This window comes from Balaenoptera physalus (assembly GCF_965194825.1).
Source record: "Balaenoptera physalus genome assembly, chromosome: 12".
Taxonomy (NCBI): Eukaryota; Metazoa; Chordata; class Mammalia; order Artiodactyla; family Balaenopteridae; genus Balaenoptera; species Balaenoptera physalus.
The window spans coordinates 80,645,783-80,666,804 of NC_138897.1; the positions used below are offsets into that span (position 1 = coordinate 80,645,783).

Below are 21,022 nucleotides of genomic sequence, written 5' to 3' on the forward strand. Positions count from 1 at the left end.
CTACTACAGGTTTGGCCCTAAGTACTATCTTCTTGTGAATAGTCAAAGGAGACCAGCCCAACTTTGGAGAACTATTTAGAATAGTGGTTCTTATACTTTTTGGTCTCAGAACCTCTTTACACTCTTAAAAATCATCAAAGATCTCAAAAAACTTTAGTTTATACAGGTTTAGATATTGATATTTACTGTATTAAAAATTAAAACAGAAAATTTTTAATTTTTATTTTAAATACTTAAAATAAACCTATTAAATCTTAACATAATGTATTTAATGAAAAATATATATTCCCCTCCAAAAAAAAATGAGCAAGAAGAAAGGCATTGTTTTTCATTTTTGTAAATCTCTTTAATGTTTGGCTTAATGGCAGAAAATGGACTTTTATATCTGCCTCTCCATTCAATGTGGTGATGTTTTGTTTTGGTTGAAATATATGGAGAGAATCTGGTCTCACAAAGATGCAATTGGGAAAAGGAGGAATATTTTAATAGCCTTTTCTGATTGTTGAAGGTATTTTTCTTTGATAAGACACCGAAACTCGACAAGTGATAGCTTCTTAAAGATTAGTTGCAAGATGGAATCTAAAACCACATCAAGGAAATCCACTGATCTACCTTTCACTTTGAATGGATCTTTTACCCATGTGTGATTGATTCTTTAAAAGTATGTATCAGTCATTGGGAAAATATTGGTTCACTGAGTTATGCAGATCTTCCAAATATTGTCACATGTCATTATACTATATATATTTTAAAATACCATTCATTAATATAACCACTGATCTCATCAGAAAGGTCTTTATGTATTGGCAAGCTATAAAGCTCACTGAGGTGTGTATGAGTTTTCCAAAATTCTTATTTCTACTGGAAAGCTCCAATTTGATTATGGTTATCATTGGTAACCATAGTGTCTATTGTTTTCCTTGAAGTGACAGACTAAGTACATTCTTTTTTTTTTTTTTAATCCAAAATGTGTTTATTGGGATGGTTTCCCATTCATCTTGATTCAGGATGCTTTTAGTGCTGCTTCTGTCTAAAGGAGCATCCTTCTGTAAGCCTTACTATTCCTCCTGTAGGCTGGCAGAGGACAGTAAAGCAGCCAACACAAAAAACTACTGTTTGTGCATGGCTAAAGATGGTTGTGATTTTATAGCATCCTGGGTATTTCACATCCATGAAATAGGAATTGGGGCTTTGCACCAGGTGCTTCTTCTTGTGTTTCCTCTTCTCCTCTGGAGAGGGATGAGGGAGATCCTTTGTGAGAGGCACGTTCTTGTGGGGAGGTTGTCACTGCCAGAAAGGGAGGTACATTCTTTTTTTTAATTTTTTTTTTATTTTTGGCTGTGTTGGGTCTTCGTTTCGTGTGAGGGCTTTCTCTAGCTGCGGCAGGCGGGGCCACTCTTCACTGCGGTGCGCAGGCCTTTCACTATCGCGGCCTCTCTTGTTGCGGAGCACAGGCTCCAGACGCGCAGGCTCAGTAGTTGTGGCTCACGGGCCTAGTTGCTCCGCGGCATGTGGGATCTTCCCAGACCAGGGCTCGAACCCGTGTTCCCTGCATTGGCAGGCAGATTCTCAACCACTGCGCCACCAGGGAAGCCCCTACATTCATTTTTGAGTAAATATCTGCCAAATACCCAAATCTGAATACCAAAGTCTGTCATTCATTCAAGTAAAAGCGGTGTTCCGTGAAAAACGTGACTAGTTCAATTCCTAACTCAAATGATGGTACAAGGGCTTTATCTCAAGACAACACATACTTAGGTATGCAGCAGAAGTGCTTTATCGGTACTTTCCATTTCATCACATGGAATATTAAAAAGATGTGTACTCAAGCGTTGGGATTTAATAAAAGCACTGCTTCATCAGGCACATTTTAAAATGAAACTAGCTTTTTTCTTCTTCTTCTTGTGAGCACATAGTAGTGAACAATAACTCGCTTTGGTACCACTGCCATGAATCATGCTAAGGTATCAGTAGAGTTACTTACCCGCTATTCCTTTTGCACTACCAATGCCAATGTCAACACAGTGTAAAACAAAAATAGTATTAGACAATTAGTATTATGTCTACTAACATGAAATTATGAAATAAAATATGAGATTATGAAATTAGTTTTACTCTTATTAATAAAATTAGAATTACTATCATTGCAATTATTATGAAAATAGTGCTTCCTTCCTTGACCCTCTGAAAGGGTCTTTGGGACCTCAGGAGTTGACGAACCACACTTCGAAAATTGCTGATTTAAAGCCATTCGAGACAGGTCAACCCTAAGCTAAGAAGAATGAACAAGTACCTCCCCACATGGAAATTAGTGGCAGGATTCAAAACTCATCAAAGCAAAGATATGAAAACCCTCGGACTTCTAAGAAGCTTATTATTTAGTTTATTCTGCTTCATACTATAATAATAGTGGCTAGAAAATATTTAGCATTTAATTCCTTAAATCCTTTATATGACATCTCATTTAATCCCCACAATGACCCTATAATGCTGGTGTATAACACTAGTATATATAGGATGTGATACTATGATGCTGTCTAACTCTAAAGTGTTTGCTCTTAGTTACTAAGCCTCACATTTTCATCATTTTTATATTCCTTTATAATATATTTGCTTCAGTGTTGCTTTTGGTACCTGGATATTTTGGTGAACTTAGGTATGACCCATCTTAACGTGCAATGGATGGATTTCCACATAAGTTCTGTCACATCACTAAGAGTAAAGCATGAAATTTTCTTTTTTTTAGAAACCCTGATATTTCCAAATATGATAACACTCATCGAATTTCCTCAAATTGTTTATTTTTATTAGCATCCTGACCTACAAAAACTGGAAAGTGTAAAAGACAAAACATATTCCAGAAAATTTGTTTTTGAAAAGTTAAGTGTGGAAGAAACATGAGGAGCTGGCAAAACGTGATAAAGCAGTTCTACACTTGGTATTTTCATTCAGCAATTTTAAGTGTGTGTGCATTTTTTAAAGTTTTATATTTTACTTATGAACTAGTCGTGGGAACATAAAAGTCTCAAAAATTCCTAAAATGTTACCCAAAAGCTTTTTATATTTTTTGGAGATGAATTGACTCAACATTTTGCAAAATGTGGTGTGTGTACCTCTACTGATTCTCAGCTTGATTTTTAAGGGAAAAACATTAACTTCAGTGGCTGATGCTCGGTAGCGTCAGTCTTTAGCAGATACCCTGCCCTGCCTGGTGTAGGAGTGTGCTTTCTCTGCTACCCATCACGGTCCCCAGCATGCCCTGCTGGGACTCCTTCCCAGCCCCTCCCATCTCTAGGCTCTCACCTTGGCAGCCCCTCACACCTTTCCCTTCATCCTCCCAGGGTCCCTTCAACCCCAACCCACACTCCCTTTTCCCTTTTTCTTTTAGGTTGTTATTAAGATGAAAAGATTTCATATATGTACAGCACTTAAAATGGTGCCTGGCTCATGGTAGGCACAGTGTGGGTACTTGATAAATAAATACATAAAATAACTGAGCACAGAGAATTCCCTGGCGGTCCAGTGGTTAGGACTCTTAGCTTCCACTGCAGGGGCCCGGGTTTGATACCTGGTTGGGGAACTAAGATCCTACAAGCTGCGAGGACTTAAAAAAAAAAAAAGCACAGGTTTCTCCCTCTGACACCGTGATCTTTCATATCTTCTATGTCTGAATTCTTTTCCTTTATATGCCTGTTTCCTTTTTTTTTTTTTTTAAATTGAAGTATAGTTCATTTACAATGTTGTGTTAGTTTTCTGGTATACAGCAAAGTGATTCAGTTATATATGTATTCTTTTTCAGGTTCTTTTCCACTATAGGCTATTACAAGGTATTGAATATAGTTCCCCATTTCCTTTTTTTTTTTATAAATTTATTTTATTTATTTTATTTACTTATTTTTGGCTGTGTTGGGTCTTCGTTGCTGTGCACGGGCTTTCTCTAGTTGCGGCAAGCGGGGGCTACTCTTTGCTGCAGTGCACGGGCTTCTCATTGTGCTGGCTTCTCTTGTTGTGGAGCACAGGCTCTAGGCATGCGGGCTTCAGTAGTTGTAGCATGCGGGCTCAGTAGTTGTGGCTTGCAGGCTCTAGAGCACAGGCTCAGTAGTTGTGGCGCATGGGCTTAGCTGCTCCGCGGCATGTGGGATCTTCCTAGACCAGGGCTCGAACCCGTGTCCCCTGATTGGCAGGCGGAGTCTCAACCACTGTGCCACCAGGGAAGCCCCTCCATTTCCTTTTAAAATAAATTTCTCAAGTTAAAAAATAGTCAACTCAAATAAAAATAATAAATAATAATGTGTCATTGGGTAGAGCAAAATCATGACAGTGGTATGCAAACGACTAAAGTTGGCATATAGTGCAGTTACTGAGAGTGATGACCCGAGGGTCCTGGATTAGATCTGCCTTTAACCAGCTGTGTACATTTGAGAAAGGAATTCAGTGTGTTTGGGCTTTGGTTTCCTCATCCGTATGGTACAGGGTTGGGCTGGATGATCATCTCTGCATCCTCTAAACCAGTGGTTCTCAACTGGGGGTGATTTTGCCCCCTGGGGACATTGGGCAATATCTGGAGACATTTTTGGTTTTCACAACTGGGGATGGGGGTTGCTATTGGCATCTAGTGGGTAGAGGCCAGAGATGCTGCTAAACACTCTGCGATGCATAAGACAGCACCACCCACCCCCAACAACAAGAATTATCTGTCCCTAAATGCCAGTAGCACCGAGGTTGAGAAATCCTGATCTAAAACAACAGGCTTCTACAATCTGACCATGGGATTTGTTGCCTGAGAAATATATAAATGGGTTATACACAAGAGCGGCTGTGATATGAGCCCAAGGGTGCCTTTGGTTGCTCTTAAGAATTCGCATCTGGAAACCAGCTCATAATAGAGCCATACCACTTAGGCAAACAAATAAACAACAACAACAACAAAACCCTTCTGTTTTGGGCTGAATCGCTCCCAACATTGACTAAATTGCTCCCTACATTCCCTCCCTCTTCTAGTGATTTGGCAGTCTCCACTGCTCAAACTCATCAGAAAACAACTGCTTTATGCTCAAGAGTTGGGTATTTTTGGGTCTTCCAATGCCCAAATATAGAAAGATTTGTGATTTAATTTTCTGTGTTCACATTTTCCTACTTCTTTTCAATGATCTTGGCCCTAAACACACTACTGTTGTGTTTTGTACATATATCATTCATCTGAAGCTATTTTTAGACACTTCCTAGTTTTATTTCATTTCAAGAATTTGCCAAATATTTGTTATGTCTTATTCTTTCTGCATCACATTCTGATTTAATCTGTTGGCTGGCAAGTTATTTATACTTATTGATACTGCTCATAATAACACTGTTTCTTAAGTGAATTCCCCTCCCCCCCATTTTCTCTTTATTTTTCTTTGTCATTTTCAGAGTAAACTGATTATAGAAGTAGTATATCATCCAGTTGCCAGGACAACTGAAAACTTTTGCTGGTGGATAGGCAAAATGCCTTTAATCTATTTTTCATAGTTTGTGTTATCACTGCTACTACTACCCTTCTTGCTCTTAGTAAAAAGCCTAGATGGGCTTCTTGGTGCCTTTCTGTGATAAGAGGAAATGTCATTTTCTGAAGAGTCAAGGTTTAATTGCCTGTTCTGCAGAATGTAGTTTTGTTTGTGTCTGAGGTGTATATGTAGGCAAGTTAAGTGTTCTGGGAAGACAGTTGGAATAATGCACCAGTTAATATTGGTAATTTAATTTATACTTGACAGTCACTGGGAGAAATAAGCTTTTATTGGGGATTAATTTTTTACAGTGAATTTTGAAATTCCCAAGTCATGAAGAAGTCCACTGGATCATTTAGTTATCAAGGTAGTCAGCCAGTAAGTATTTATTAAGTAACCATCAGAAGTTGGTATGGGTTTGGTATTAACATTGTAAAAGCCCTTTAGGATTTATGAAAATACAAATCCCTATCCTTGAGAATGATTCCATCATTGCTCGTGTAAGAGAGTGTGGTCAAACTGGGCAATCACCAGTCTCCTATGGCTTCTCTATAGCTCACACCAGAGGAAATATAATATAGTGGTTAAGAACATGGTTGCTAGGGTAAGACCCAGTTTCCAATTGAGGCTCCCCCAGTTACTAGCTGAATAACCCTGGGTAAGTTAGTTAACCTCTCTGACCACCAGGCATTGTGTAAGTAAACAATTTTGTTCACTAATGTCTTCTTAAGGCCTAGCACAGTGCTTAGGATAGAGTAGGAACTTGATACATTTTTATAATGAACGATGTATGTAAAGCACTTAGCACATTGCCTAGCACAGAGTCAGTGCTCACACAATAAGATGTTAAAAAAAGCCACCTTGGGAATTCCCTGGCTGTCCAGTGGTTAGGACTCCACACTTTCACAGCCAAGGGCGCAGGTTTGATCCCTGGCTGGGGAACTAAGACCCCACAAGCTGCTCAGTGTGGCCAAAAAAAGCCACCTTGATCTCAGAATGCCGGATATGTTACATATTAACTTGGTCTGTATGGTTGATATTAACCTCTTCATTTATCCAGAACATTTATTGCATAGAAGCTGTTATGTAGGAGAAACAAGGATGTATATGTTATGATACTTGCCCTCAAAAAGTTTACAGTTTAATAATGGATAGAAAACATGAATAGAAATAACTATAATAATAACCAGTATTGAATTATATTAAACAGTATATTAAATACCTTATAAATGATGCTTTGCATTTTTGGGAATTCAGAGAAGGGAGATTTTATTAGATACAGTAGCATAAGACTAAAAGTCTGTGTGCTTTTTATTATCACTATGAGCCGGCAATTCTAAACAATGTCAGTGGCAACACACTCTTACCTCCCCCCTTGGCATGCCACTGACAATATTTGACAAAACTGATCAAGGAACACTTCATGACTGTGGCCCTTAAAGGACATAGGGAATTCTATGGGCAAAGATGGAAGGCAAGGCAAGTAGAGAGAACAGCTTCTCCAAAGACCCTGGGGCAGGAAGTTGTGTTTGGAGAACAGCCAAGGAAGGAGAATAAAGTTGTAAAGGTAAAGATAGGTTGGCATTGGCTCCCAGAAGGAAAGATGCCATTTATTGAGTGCCAACTACGGGTGGCCAAAGGATTGGCTTACATTGTCTTGCTTAAAACTTACAATAATCTTTCCACTTGGGTATTATTACCCCCGTTTTATAGATGTGGAAACACATTCTGAGAGGGTCAGGGTCTTGCCCAAAATCCTGCAACTAGTGAAGGGCAGAGTTGGTATTAGAACAGAGATCAGATTGCTTATAAAACCTGTGGTCTTTCCACCTATGTAGCTTTGAATGTTGAGCTGAAGACAATGGGGGGGCCATTGGAGATTTTAAAATCATGAAGTGATCTGAATAAAGCTGTAGTTCAGGGAGGAGAATCATCTGGCACTGGTGTTAAGGATGAGCTCACGGTGGGAGTTGGGAATCAGGGAGGCCAGTTATGATGCTGCTGGAAGAGTCTAGATGAAAGGGATGATGGAAATGGAGAAAAGATGTCAGAGAGGCTGAAAAGAAAGAATTGCTAGAATTTGGAGACTGACTGGAGATTAGGGAGTGGAAATGAGGAAAAAGAAGGATGCAGAGATGCCTCTGAGGTTCTAATCTGGGCAACAGAATGACGGTGCTATTGCCAGAAACAAGAAAGCCAGAAAAAAGAGGGAGAATCACACAATCATGCCCTTCGATTTGGCTATGGCCGAGGACATTTGGCCCGTCCAGGGAAATAAGACAAGCATATAATCAGTATAAACATAGCAATTCTAAGAGTGAATTGTTGATGAGATGTTGGTCAGGAGTTATATCAATGGGCTTGAAAATGAAAAGAGTTTCCTCATCTGGAAGAAACCTTCTTAAAGGAAGCTACACTGGATGGAAGAGAAGGGCTAGAATACTTGACAGGAGGAGAAAGGTTATTCTCTGTAGTTGGAAAAGCATTAGTCAAGGCCTGGCGATAGGAAACGGCTCACCATGGCTCCATGCCTGCGGGAATGGAAGCGCCTCTCTTTTACTGGGCCAGGGTGACTACAGGTGGAGTGACCATTTCCTCCATCTTCCCCAGTTCCCATCTGTAAGCAAAGAGCATTGGACTTCTCTTCCTGACAGCTCACTCCACCCATCCACCCCCAGTCGAATAAAGGAAAGGATTAGGGAGAGAAGCAGGCCTCCCTGATGGGTTTAGAAAATAATTGCATAGAAGAAAGCTGGATGCATGTTCTATTATACATTTGCATTTACAAAAATCAAGAATTTGCAAAGGCTTATATTCAAGAAGGCAAATGAAATCACCCAATTAAAAGAAATGAAGATGGCAAGGACTCAAAAACTGGTTACAGAATGTAATTTAATTGAAGAAAAACCAAGTATGGCAAAGGTATAATCTGCATTTCCCCTGGGTCTCAATTGAGTGATTCAGCTTTTTTTAGTAAGTGGGTCAGAAAACTGTTAATCCTATAATGATTTTGTTCAACTGCATTCAGCTGGTACATTTGTTTCTTGCAGATTTTAAAAAGCAAGTATGTTAAGACTGTCAAAGTTGTTGTTAACCCAATATCACATTGCTTTGTTTATCATCCATGAATAATGTATTTATTTTCTTGATTGAAGTCTGTCCTTTTAATTGGCAAGCAGTGACAATATTGTTTGCGGTTTTACTTTGAAATTTTGTGTTTTGTGTGGCACAGCTCTATGGTATAGCTGATACAGTGATACCATATAATAGGGAGTCTCAAACAGAAATTTAACAGGACAAACCATTGCACTACATGAGGACAAATATAGGAGCTGATATATTGGTTTTGTGGAGGCAGAACTCAGGTTTAAAAACATAAGCCATGAGTCACCATGGAAGAGCTATTTTTTTTCAGTCAGTCCCTGGACGTAGTAATCTTAATTAACATGAGTCCTATTCTAAAATGTGGATCTGCTCTTGATGTGCTGGCAAATCAAAGATTTCAAAGCCTTTTAGACAATAGACCAGGGCCAGGTCATAGATGTCTCTGAAGCTCAGTTTTCTTATCTGAAAATGGAGTTTAAAAATAGTGCTTACCCTAGGGCTTCCCTGGTGGCACAGTGGTTAAGAATCCACCTGCCAATGCAGGGGACACAGGTTCGATCCCTGGTCTGGGAAGATCCCACATGCCATGGAGCAACTAAGCCCACGCGCCACAACTACTGAGCCTGCGCTCTAGAGCCCGTGACCCACAACTACTGAGCCTGCGCTCTGGAGCCTGCGAGCCACAGCTACTGAGCCCATGTGTCACAACTACTGAAGCCCACGCACCTAGAGCCCATGCTCCACAGCAAGAGAAGCCACCACAATGAGAAGCCCTCACACAGCAATGAAGAGTAGCCCCTGCTCGCCGCAACTAGAGAAAGCCTGCATGCAGCAACGAAGATCCAACGCAGCCAAAAATAAATAAATAAAATAAATAAATTTTTTTTAAAAACCTCATATTAAAAAAAAAAATAGTGCTTACCCGATAGACCAAGACATGGAAACAACCTAAATGCCCATCAACAGATGAATGGATAAAGAAGATGTGGTACATATATACAATGGAATACTACTCAGCAGTAAAGAAGAATGAAATAATGCCATTTGCAGCAACATGGATGGACCTAGAATTTATCATAATAAGTGAAGTAAGTCACAAAGAGAAAGACAAATACCGTATGATATCACTTATACGTAGAATCTAAAATATGACACAAATGAACCTATCTACAAAACAGAAACAGACTCAGACATAGAGAACAGACTGGTGGATGCCAAGGGGGAGAGGCGGTGGGGGAGGATGGAGTGGGAGTTTGGGGTTAGCAGATGCAAACTATTTTACATAAAATGGGTAAACAAGGTTCCATCCTATAATGGAAAAGAATATTAAAAAGAATGTATATATGTATAACCGAATCACTTTGCTGTACAGCAGAAATTAACACATTATAAATCAACTATACTTCCAGGACTTCCCTGGTTGTCCAGTGGTTAAGACTCTGCGCTTCCAATGCAGAGGGCCCGGGTTCGATCCCTGGTCGGGGAACTAGATCCCACATGCATGCCGCAACGAAGATCCCACATGCTGCAACTAAGAACTGGTGCAGCCAAAATAAATAAATAAACAAATAGATATTTTTTAAAAAATCAACTGTACTTCCATTAAAACAATAGCGCTTCTACTATATTTAAAAAAGATAACCAACAAGGACCTACTGTATAGCACAGGGAATTCTGCTCAATGTTATGCGGCAGCCTGGATGGGAGGGGAGTCTGGGGGAGAATGGATACATGTATATGTATGGTTGAGTCACTTTGCTGTGTACCTGAAACTATCATATTGTTAATAGGCTATACTCCAATATAAAATAAAAAGTTAAAAAAAAAGTGTTTACCTTATGGAGTTGTTGTAATGATTAAATAAATAATGTAAAGCATTGAGAACAGTGCCTCGCACATAATAAACACTATATAAATGTTGATCTTGTTATTGATGGGAAATTCTCCAAGGCATTACTACCATATGAATTTTGTTGGTAGACAAAGTCTGACCTCACGGAACACATTTGCTTCTTTTCTGTTGGAATCTGCATAACTCTTATTCTCAAAGCACAAGCAAAGTTGTGAGGGATTTACCTTGTCTATTCCTCCCTCTTCATTTAGTGCCCCTCCCTCTGCTTCCAGGCACCCCACACCCTCAGGATTTTGTGCTCTGGCAAGACAAAGCCAGCACCCCACAGGCAGTACCCCAGGCTCTGGCCTTCACATAACCCAGCTTGCAAGTTCCTAAGAACTGGTCACTGTAGCCAGTATGAGAAATTGACTGATGCCAATGAAGTCATGACTGATAATGACAATGGATTACACACAGGTATGTTTTAACCTTTCTGGCAATTTATTGCCAACATCCAAAGGAACACTCACAAATTGTAGAATTTAATTGACTGAGATTGGCCAATAGGGAAAAAACCCCTGGGTCATATGAGGCCCATTTGGTGCCACCTCTCAAGTCTATAGTTTTCTCTACTGTCCCTTGAAAGAATTCTGGGCCATTACAGAAAGAGAACTTTTGCTCTTGTTGTGAATTCAAGGGGTTTTATGAGATTTGCAGGACTTTGGGTGAGACTAGAGAAATTCTTGGGCTAAATTAGGGGTTTCCAGGTGTGGGCAAGCTGCTGAATATTAAGTATAAGGTAGTTCGGGGGCAGGTGCAGAAGAGTAACAATGAAATGGAGCTGGTCTAAGCTTAGGACAGACATTGTTTCTTTTGGAGCAAACTAGGCTTGGCCCAGGGGGCCTAAAGCAAAGAGATGGACTGGCCACCATTCACTTTGCTACTTTCTAATTGTGAGTCAGTATATGTTGCCAAAACTAGCAGATGGTTCAGAGAATCACAAAATATGGTTAAACAATTGGTAAATAGAACTTACAAAGAAAATGTGAATGAAGAGAATTATTTAACCAGAGATAGGTAGTAACATACCCTGTGTTATTTTACTGAAGGTTGGTTGTATCAGTTCTCCTGGAAAACAGAACCAATAGGAGATATATATATAGATATCTATCTATCTATCTATCTATCTATATATATATAGAGAGAGAGAGATTTATGATAGAAATTAGCTCACATGATTATGGAGGCTGAGAAGTCCCACCATCTGCCTTCTGGAGAAGCAGGAAAGCTGGTGGTGCAATTGAGTCCAAGGCCAAAAGCTCAAGAACTGGGGGGCTGCTGTTGTAAATCTCATTCCTAGTTCAAAGGCCCGAGAACTGGAAGAGAAACTGTCCAACAGCAGAAGATGAAAGTCCCAGCTCAAGCAAAAAAAAAGCAAATAGAGCTTTGCTCTGCTTTTTTGTTTTATTCAGGCCCTTAACGGATTGGAGAGAGTGAACTTCTTTGTCAGTCTACCGATTCAAATGCTAATCTCTTCCAGAAACACCCTCACAGACGCACCCAGAAATAATGTTTCACCAGCTATCTGGGCATCTCAGCCCAGTCAAGTTGACTCATAAAATTAACCATCACAGTGGTGATCAATTGTTTGCTAATTGCGCTGAGGATTTTAATTAAACATCAAAGAAAACTTTCAGAAAATGCTGGTTGCCTGACTCTGGGATCATTTACTGAGTTTACAGACTCGCTGGACACCTTTAAAAAACTGGGGAGGTGGGCTAGGACGGCTTGGATGTGGCCATGGTGAACATCTAAATATGAATGAATGATACACAAATGCCTTATCTCTATTATAATTAACCATGAAAACAGAAGTTAGTGTGTGTTGACCTAAGCTCACCCACTATATTGGTCACATATGTCAGCATGTAGTGACAACATTTCCAGAAAGTTCTTGCCCTTAATTTAGCACTTAGGTCATTATGGTAACTAGCCTTTGCAATGTCTGCAAACAGATCAGGATGGTTTGTGTCGGCTGTGGAAAGTTTTGACAATGAAAAGTGAAGGATACAATTTTATATCAAAGACAGCTGCGACTTCCATGATAAAAATTTTTCACACAAATGGACTTTGACTTTAAAGCTAAGATTAAATCTTCAGGACATAAGTTGGGTTATGGAAGCTCATTAGATTCTTGTGTAATAGCTATTGTGAAGTAGGTATTACCACAAACTGTTACTCTTAAGAAATGAATTCATGACCATTTCCTAGGGATGGGAAAGCTTTCTATGTCAAAGCCACCTAGAGAAGAGTGAAAAGTCCATTGTTCACACAGGTTTGGGCCACTTACCTCATTTACCTTCCATTCATTTTTCCCTTGAAGTTTTGAGTAAGTGGGACTCCCTTTTGGGTGGGTGCAAATATAGGAGAGAGAGGAAGAGGCCAGAGGAGAAAGAGTGGAAAAATTAAGCGAGGAAATTGTTTGATCAGGGTGTCAGATCAGAGCCAGCTGTCTCAGTAAGCTAGCAAGCTTTTATAGGATCAGAAACAGAAATCTATATTTTTCAACTTGGCTTTTTTCTTTTCTTGCTTTTGGTACTTCCTGTGTTTACTAGTGAAGCTTCTTTTGAAAATTATAGACGATCTCACCTGTGCTAAAGGGAATAAGGGAAAGGGGGTTTTAGATTTGTCCATGTTTTGGCCAGTTAAAGGGGGAACTATGGAGAAAGTCAGAGATGTGCTGGGGATTTTTGTTTTGTTTTGCTTTTGCCAATTTCTTTTTCTCCTTGAAATGAACACCAGGGAAGTCATTTGAGGTATAGAATCATTGTACAAAACTGAGAACATATACAGTATCACATGCAATTGCTCTCATAAAAATGGGAATGTCCCAAGAGGATAAATTTACCAACTTTAGTTATGCTGCAGCTCACTAAAAATTGAACCCTAACAACGTAACTTTTAGGGTTGATTAGTCTTTTCAGAACACATTCTTCGGGGTGTGAAGCATAGTCATCTGGTATTATTTCAAATGATGATTAAAAGTGAGTCTTTTGTGGTAAGGAGTTGTTATTTTATTTATTTATTTATTTACTTACTTATTTTAAGCCTCCTTGCCAACCACTGTGGTACAGTTCTGCTTATTTTAGGAAGCATGCATACAATTTGCCATTATTGTATTCAGTATCAATTATCCACTTGTATACAGCTCTGCGTGGGTGAGTTGCAGAGTTGAAAATTTCCTTAAGAAAATGAGTTCTGATTTTTAAGTTTACTTTTATCACTTTCTTATTTCAGCTGGCTACCTGGGGTGAAGAAAAGCTCAAAAGACATCTGATGCTGCTTTTAACTTTTGGCTTGAGTCATACAGATTGGATTTAACTTTAATGAAAACAGAGGAAATAAACTCTGAATGTATGTGTTTGTCCAAATTAATAGGTCTTAGACAAGAAGCCTGAGTTGTTTTTAAAAATTCATAAAGAATGCACTTTTCATTTTTGCTGTTTGAAATCTCAGGTATTGCTTAGCCTAAAACAATCAGGCCAACAAAATGATGTACTATTAGATTCTTGGCAAAAATTTTTTTAACTCCACCCAACCTCCCCTCCCAGGGTCTACCTCTCCCTTGTCAGCCCATGCTTTCCCCTCATCAACACAAAGACACCCTCATCAGCTTCAGCATGGTAATGAGCTGGGCCCCTGCCTGCCTTATTTTCTTTCATCATAGAGACTGTTTCTCAAAGTCCTGTTTGTGATTAACTAACCTTGGTGGTTACGATAACAAAAGGTGAAACAGTTCAAGCAGCATGTGGGAAATTTCCTTTACAGATGGTTTCTTTCCCTTTGGTGGAAAAAACAGAAACTATTGGATGGCATATATTGGCTCATAATTAATCATAAGCCAGGTTTGATATCCATCAAGCTGACTCTCCCAGAGTGTTCTGATTTATAGGATTCCCTCCTTAACAAGAAGGTAGGTGGTTCATCCTCGCCTCTGTCTGGGTCTCGAAGGAGTTAAGCCAATGAAAGATTAAAAACATCTTGGACAAAAACATCTTAGATCTGGCTTTTTATCCAAAAGAATTTAAAGCAGGGTCTTGAAGAGATATCTGTATATCCATATCCACAGCAGCATTATTCACAATAGCCAAAAGGTGGAAGCAACCCAAGTATCTACTGATGGATGAATGGATAAACCAAATGTGGTATAAACACCCAATGGAGTATTATTCAGCCTTACCAAGGAAGGAAATTTTGATATGTGCTTCAACATGGTTGAATCTTGAGGACATTATGCTAAGTGAAATAGGACAGTCTCAAAAAGACACTTATATAAGGTACCTAAAATGGTCACATTTCTAGAGACAGAAAGCCAGATGGTGGTTGCCAGGGTCTGGGGAGAAGGAAGAATGAGGAGTTATTTAATGGCTGGCTATTGAGTTTGCCTTGCAAGATGAAAACGTTCCAGGGATTAGTTGCACAATGCTGTGAATGTACTTAACAATACTGAACTGTGCACTTAAAAATGGTTAAGATGGTAAATTTTCTGTTACGTGTATTTTACTACAATAACAATACCTGGAAAGAGGAGTCAGTGAGAAACACTGACTGATGCCAAGTTTGAGACCGCGACAGGGAGAGGCAAGTGTTGGGTCCTGGACACAGATGGGGCTGTTGTGGTTGGCACCAGCCCGTCCCCCTTCGGGACTGAAGGGCACTTGTCACAGCTGACACACCCCAGTTACCAGCCCTCAGCTGTCAGCCCTGTGTGGGAATCGCCCTCGGCAGAAGAAAGCCATCCTACCCAGTGTCACGGCCACTTCCCCAGGGCAGCTCGCATCCAATGAGAGGTCAAGGCAGGGGCAGAAAAGGTCCAGTCCTCTTGGTCCCAGCTGGGGACAGCTCTGAAGAGTGAGCCCAGCTTCAGGGGTCCCTGAGGGGTCAGCTGGAATCTCGCTGTGACTATGTCACAACTTCTCTCTCTGTTCCATCTTGCTTCCTTCACTTGCCCCACAGGTGTCATGCTGAGAGCCTTCTCTAATAAACTTCCTGCCTGCTAAGCTCAGCGATAAGGGTCTGAATCATATCACCAGCTAAGACACCAAAGCCAGCAGAGGTGGTAGCTGAGATGGAGGTGAATCCAGACTGGGTAGTGGAGGAGGAAGAGAATAGGGACCAACTGCAGCAGCAGGGGCCGTGGCTCAGCCCACTAATTCCCGTTTCCAAGTTCTCCCTCAAGAAGAGAGACCCACGGGGCCATGGAGGAGCCGGTCCATGGAGGAGAGTACATGGAGACAGGGTCCAAGCAGAGCAAGAGGTGGACTCTGGTAGACACAGAGATGTCCCATTCAGATCCCTCTTCAAGGAAGGACTTGCTGCCCAGCTGTGAGGAGTGCGGTCAGCAGATGGCCTCCAGCTGTCAGCTTCTTCAGGGTCAGCCTCTCCTGAGATCATGCCCTTCCCAGGGCAGCCTGCATCAAGGCTAAAAGGATGAGGACATATAAAGGAATGGCTGTTTTGTCCTATGAGTTTCCTGCTGGGTTGACCCAATGTTTGTGGCCCCATAAAACCTGTCTGTTGAAACCTAATCCCCAAGGTGATAGTATTTGGAGGTAGGACATTTGGGGGATGATTAGTGCCCTTACAAAAGAGACCCCAGAGAACTCCCTTGTCCCTTCTGCCATGTGAGGTTATAGCAAGAAAACAGCTGTGTGACCTAGGGCTCTCATCAGACACAGAATCTGCCAGCACCTTGATCCTGGACTTTCTAGCCTCCAGAATCGTGAGAAAAATGCCTGCTGTTTATAAGCCACCCAGTCTATGGTATTGTGTTTTAGCAACCCAAGCGGCCTAAGACATGGGTTAACCAAGGCTCTGTCAAGCTTGCATTTGCACTTTGCCTTCTGCCTCTTCCCAACCTTTAAATATCCTGCCCCCCCCCCTCAAAACTCCACCTTGGTGTTTGCTTCCATATAATCCAACACAACATAAGCACCAATACCTTTAGCAGATATTTTTACCTTATTTCATTGTCTACCACATTGTAGGTCCTCACTAAATGTTTGTTGAATAAATAAATCAAATTAAACAATATTAACTACTATGTAAAAAGCATTATTATGCTGGTTATACAAAAAAGAACAAGAGGGCTTCCCTGGTGGTGCAGTGGTTAGGAATCCGCCTGCCAATGCAGGGGACACGGGTTCGTGCCCCGGTCCGGGAAGATCCCACATGCCGCGGAGCAATTAGGCCCGTGCGCCACAACTACTGAGCCTGTGCGTCTGGAGCCCGTGCTCTGCAGCAGGAGAGGCCGCGACAGTGAGAGGCCTGCGCACCACGATGAAGAGTGGCCCCCGCTCGCTGCAACTGGAGAAAGCCCTCGCACAGAAACGAAGACCCAACACAGCCAAAAATAAATAAATAAATAAATAAATAAAAAAAAAAAAATAAGAAATTCTGTCTTCATTGGGGCTTGTTGTCCAATGCCCTCCTAGGTTGCACAATGGGCCCATGAACAAAGTGACTGGGGTGGCAGAGATGGAGACCGTGCCTTTCTCACAATTATACCCAATGATCCACTTGCTGATTCTGTGCTTCTCATCCCTGTAAACTTGGGCTCTCTAGGGTAAGCGTTTCTAATTTTTGGAGGAGCACTTAGGCTGGGGGACACAGGGAGTGTTCCACTGAATTGCACACTGTGACAACACTTAGTCACTTTGGGCTCCTCATGTCACTGAACCAACAGACAGAGAAGGGAGTTACTGCACTACCTGGGTTAATCGGTTCTGATTGCCGGGGGAATTACTAGGGCTGCTGCTATAGTTGGCCCTTGAACAACATGAGTTTGAAGTGCAAGGATCAACTCATACTCAGACATTTTTCAATAGTAAATACTACAGTACTACATGATCTGGTCTATGGTTGGTTGAATCCATGGTTGCTGAGGAACCATGGATACAGACAGCCAACTATAAATTGTATGTGGATTCACCTCCTCGTAGTTCAAGGTTCAACTGTACTTAACAGGGGCAGGATAGAGAATGTCTGGAACCCAGAGGGTTCACTAGTGTTATCACTTGATACTTCTATGCTTGGGATGACTGTTAGTGGGCAGTTACAATAACTGTGACCCGACAAGGGCACCTAATCATTCACACCCCTTGGGGATGAACGTCTGGGTATCTCATCAGGCAAGTCACCCTGACCAACAAAAATACTAGCTGAAGATGAGGGAAATCCAGGTGGGTAGTGGAGGAGGGAGATGATAAATGAATTATGGCCCTAGGATTTGCGATAGCAGTAGAGACTGTATATTAGTTTCCTATTGCTGCTGTAACAAATTACCACAAACTTTGTGGCTTGGAACAACACAAATTTATTTTCTTACAGTTGTTTAGGTCAGAAGTCTAACATGAGTCTCACTGAGCTAAAATCAAGTGTCATCAGGGCTGTCTTCCTTTCTGAGGCTCTAGGAGAAAATCTGTTTCCTTGCCTCTTCCAACTTTGAGAGGCTGCCCACATTCCTTGGCTAGTGGCCCCCTTTCTCCACTGCAAAGCCAGTAAGGTAGCATTACTCAGATCCTTCTTATGTTGTCCTGTTTCTCTTTAACCACAGCTGGGAAAAGTTCTCTTATTTTAAGGATTCATGTGATTAGATTGGGCTCACCTGGATAATCCAGGCTACAGTCCCCTTCACCCAAGTCCTTAACTTTATCGTATATGCATTTTGTCATGTAAGATAACATATTGACAGGTTCCAGGGATTAGGATATGGATATCTTTTGGGGATGGGGCATTATTCTTTCTACCACAGACTGTAACTTGTGTCACTAATCCTCTTGTCTCAGCCTTCCTGGAGTTTGTGACTGCCACCTTCCTGAGACAAACTCTGTAACTGACTGAACTCGTTTCTCTCCTCTTTGGGAAACAGTAAGGGCAATGTGGTTCTTACAGACACAATGGTGGCCCAGTATTATCCTATGGAAGGGCATGAGTGGACCTGAGTCATGCCGGGGAATTGCACTTTATAAACCTTTCCAGATTTCTCGACTACCATTTTCTTTCTTCTTTCCTGATCAGCTTCCGACCCACACTGAGTTATCCTTCTACTTCTGGCCTTGATGCAATGCCATGCATGGGAATTTTCCAGCCTGGGTGGCTGCAAGGTGCCAGGTTATACAACCAGGAAGTGCAGGGAAGTTAGTTTCCCAAGCAATGAGTCTTGACCACTGGGAAGTGGGAAATGGGAGAGAGCTGAGCAGATACATTCCCTCTCCTTCCTCCCCTTCACAGATCCGCTCTTAGCTGTGGTTTCTCCTGTGGCCCCTCTGGAAAAATCTGTCTTCAAGCAAACAAGCTTCAGCTTCCTGCTGTGAATGACTGGCATCAGTGGCCAGCATGGAAATGCATCACGTTGCTTTGCATCTTTCCTCACCTCTTTTCTCTTTTTTTCCCACATCCTCACCTCCATAGGATTTTACCTCCTAAATAAAGTGTCAGCACTTTAATCTTTGTTTCAGTCTCTGTTTTCTAGATGAACCAGGCTAAGTAAGTAGAACCAAGGAAAGGAAACTTTGTTTACGATTGGGGAAGGTCCATAGTGTCAGGCCTCTGGGTGCTTATGAAGAAGGTTGTGAGATTGTAGAAAAAACTATAAAGGAAGGCCCTAAAGGCGTGTTTCCCTGACTTAACACTTCTGTTGAGGCAAGCCTCTACAATTGGAGATGAAAAAGGGAATGTGGCCTGTTCAAATGTCACAGTGACACAGAGAATGTCAAGACAGAAGGAATTCAGAACTTAAAGGGAGAAATTCCATAAAGCCTTCTTTCCTATAAGCTACAGTCTAGTTTTTCATCCATCCACCCATCCATCCATCCATCCTCTACTGATCACCTCCTATGTGTCGGGTACCACACTAGGTGCTAGGAAATAGCAGTGGAGAGAGATAATGATTCTTCTGGTCCTCATGGAGCCCACACTTAGCAGGGAAGACAGAAAGGACACATATAAATGAAAAGTGCAGGATTAAAGGGGAGAATTTTTTTTAGGAGCTTTTGGTGTCAAGAACCAGATGGTCTCCTATTACTATAAGCATATGAATGGAAATGAGCAAGGCAGAAATCTCAAAAGGCTGCCAGGCCTCATGGGAATCCAGATAAAAGCATACAATTCAGCTTCCCTGCATGTGTGGAAACTGGATCTTGTTGGGTTTCTGAATGACTAGATTGTAGACAGGAACTGTAAGGCCCTTCAGATCCAGTGCAGTGATCCCAGCTCTATTATTTCCATGAATAAGCTACTATAACAAACAGAACCCAAAATACAGGGGTTAATCAAGTTAGACATTTCCTTCTTTCTCACATTCTTGCCCATAGGTAGGACGTGGTCCAAGGCGATGAGGCAGCTCTGCTCCAGGAAGCTGAATGGGGACCCAGGTTCCTTCTGTGTTGTTGCTCTGCTATACCAGGGTGGGTACTGTCTGTATCTACACAGTCCAAGCTGGCTCTCCAGCACTGCATCATCATTTGATCCTGTGAGAAGGCGGGAAATGGAGGAATTGAGTGGGCAAGTTGCTGAAGTGGCACACTTCACTTCCACTTGTTCTATTGACAAGAACTAGTCACATGACCACTCCTACTGCCAGGGAGGCATGGAAACAGTCTCTAGCTGGGCTGAAACTCCTATTACTAAAAGGAAGAAAGAGAGAATAGATACTGGATAAGATGGCCAGAATCAGCACATAATAATGCCAGTTAACATTGAATTTCAGATAAACAACAATTTTTCGTATAAATATGTCCCATTTAGACATATTCACTGTTTATCTGAAAATTATTTGCTGGGTATCCGCAATTCAAAGTTAACCGTGTGTCCTATATTTTCTGTGTCAACCCTAATAATGGGGCACAAAGAGCATTGTCACTTTTGTCACTGGTATTGTCTTTTTGCATTGGTTACAAGTGAGCCATTAAGGCACCCAGGTTCAAGGGGAGGGATTAGAACACCTCTTGATGAGGAGGGAGTGACAAGGTCACGCTGCAGAAGAGTGTGTGGGATGGGAGTTATGGTTGTGGCCATCTTCGGAAAACACAATTCACCTTACGTGTTTTATCTCATTTGAGCAAATCAAATGTCACCCCTCTTAAACACTAGTTTCATCTTTCTCTTGCACCAAGTCTGTTCAAGGGCACCTGACCCACCCTGGGCTCTCTCCCAGGAATCCGAAATTGGAAATAGAAAGGAAGGAAGTGGGAGGAGACCTGGAACAAAGTGGTGTGTTCTTTAATGGCAGTGCTCTGGAGAAAAAGTTCATGAGCTGCTATTGAATTCTCAAAACTCACCCTTGGTTTCTTCCTTTTATAAATTTTAATTGTTCAACTCTTCCTTTGATGCCACAAAATACCTCTAGCATCCTTTCATTAACTTCCTCTTCTCTCATTCGGTTTTTTTTTTTTGGTTTACACTAACTATAGGACACTTCTGTTAATTGCAATCAAAATTTTGCAAGCAAGACATTGCACACAGCCAAATTTAACCTTGAAAGAGGTATAAAAGACAGACACTCTTTGGGGAATATTTGTCATTCCTCCTGAGGCATCTA

General features: G+C 41.3%; 1 long non-coding RNA gene and 1 pseudogene across 2 annotated transcripts in view; one reads left to right on the top strand and one right to left on the bottom strand.

Annotated features, from left to right (window-relative positions):
- Positions 1–16,868, top strand: part of LOC309639856 — a 90,456-nt gene extending 73,588 nt beyond the window's left edge. The window contains exon 2 of the long non-coding RNA XR_014251889.1: positions 1,387–16,868. This is a non-coding gene — a long non-coding RNA (uncharacterized lncRNA). The remainder of the gene's footprint in view (positions 1–1,386) is intronic.
- Positions 992–1,395, bottom strand: LOC309639849 (small ribosomal subunit protein eS27-like pseudogene; annotated as a pseudogene). The gene has a single exon. The product of its transcript is annotated as a small ribosomal subunit protein eS27-like pseudogene (transcript).
- Positions 16,869–21,022: the final 4,154 nt, after the last annotated feature.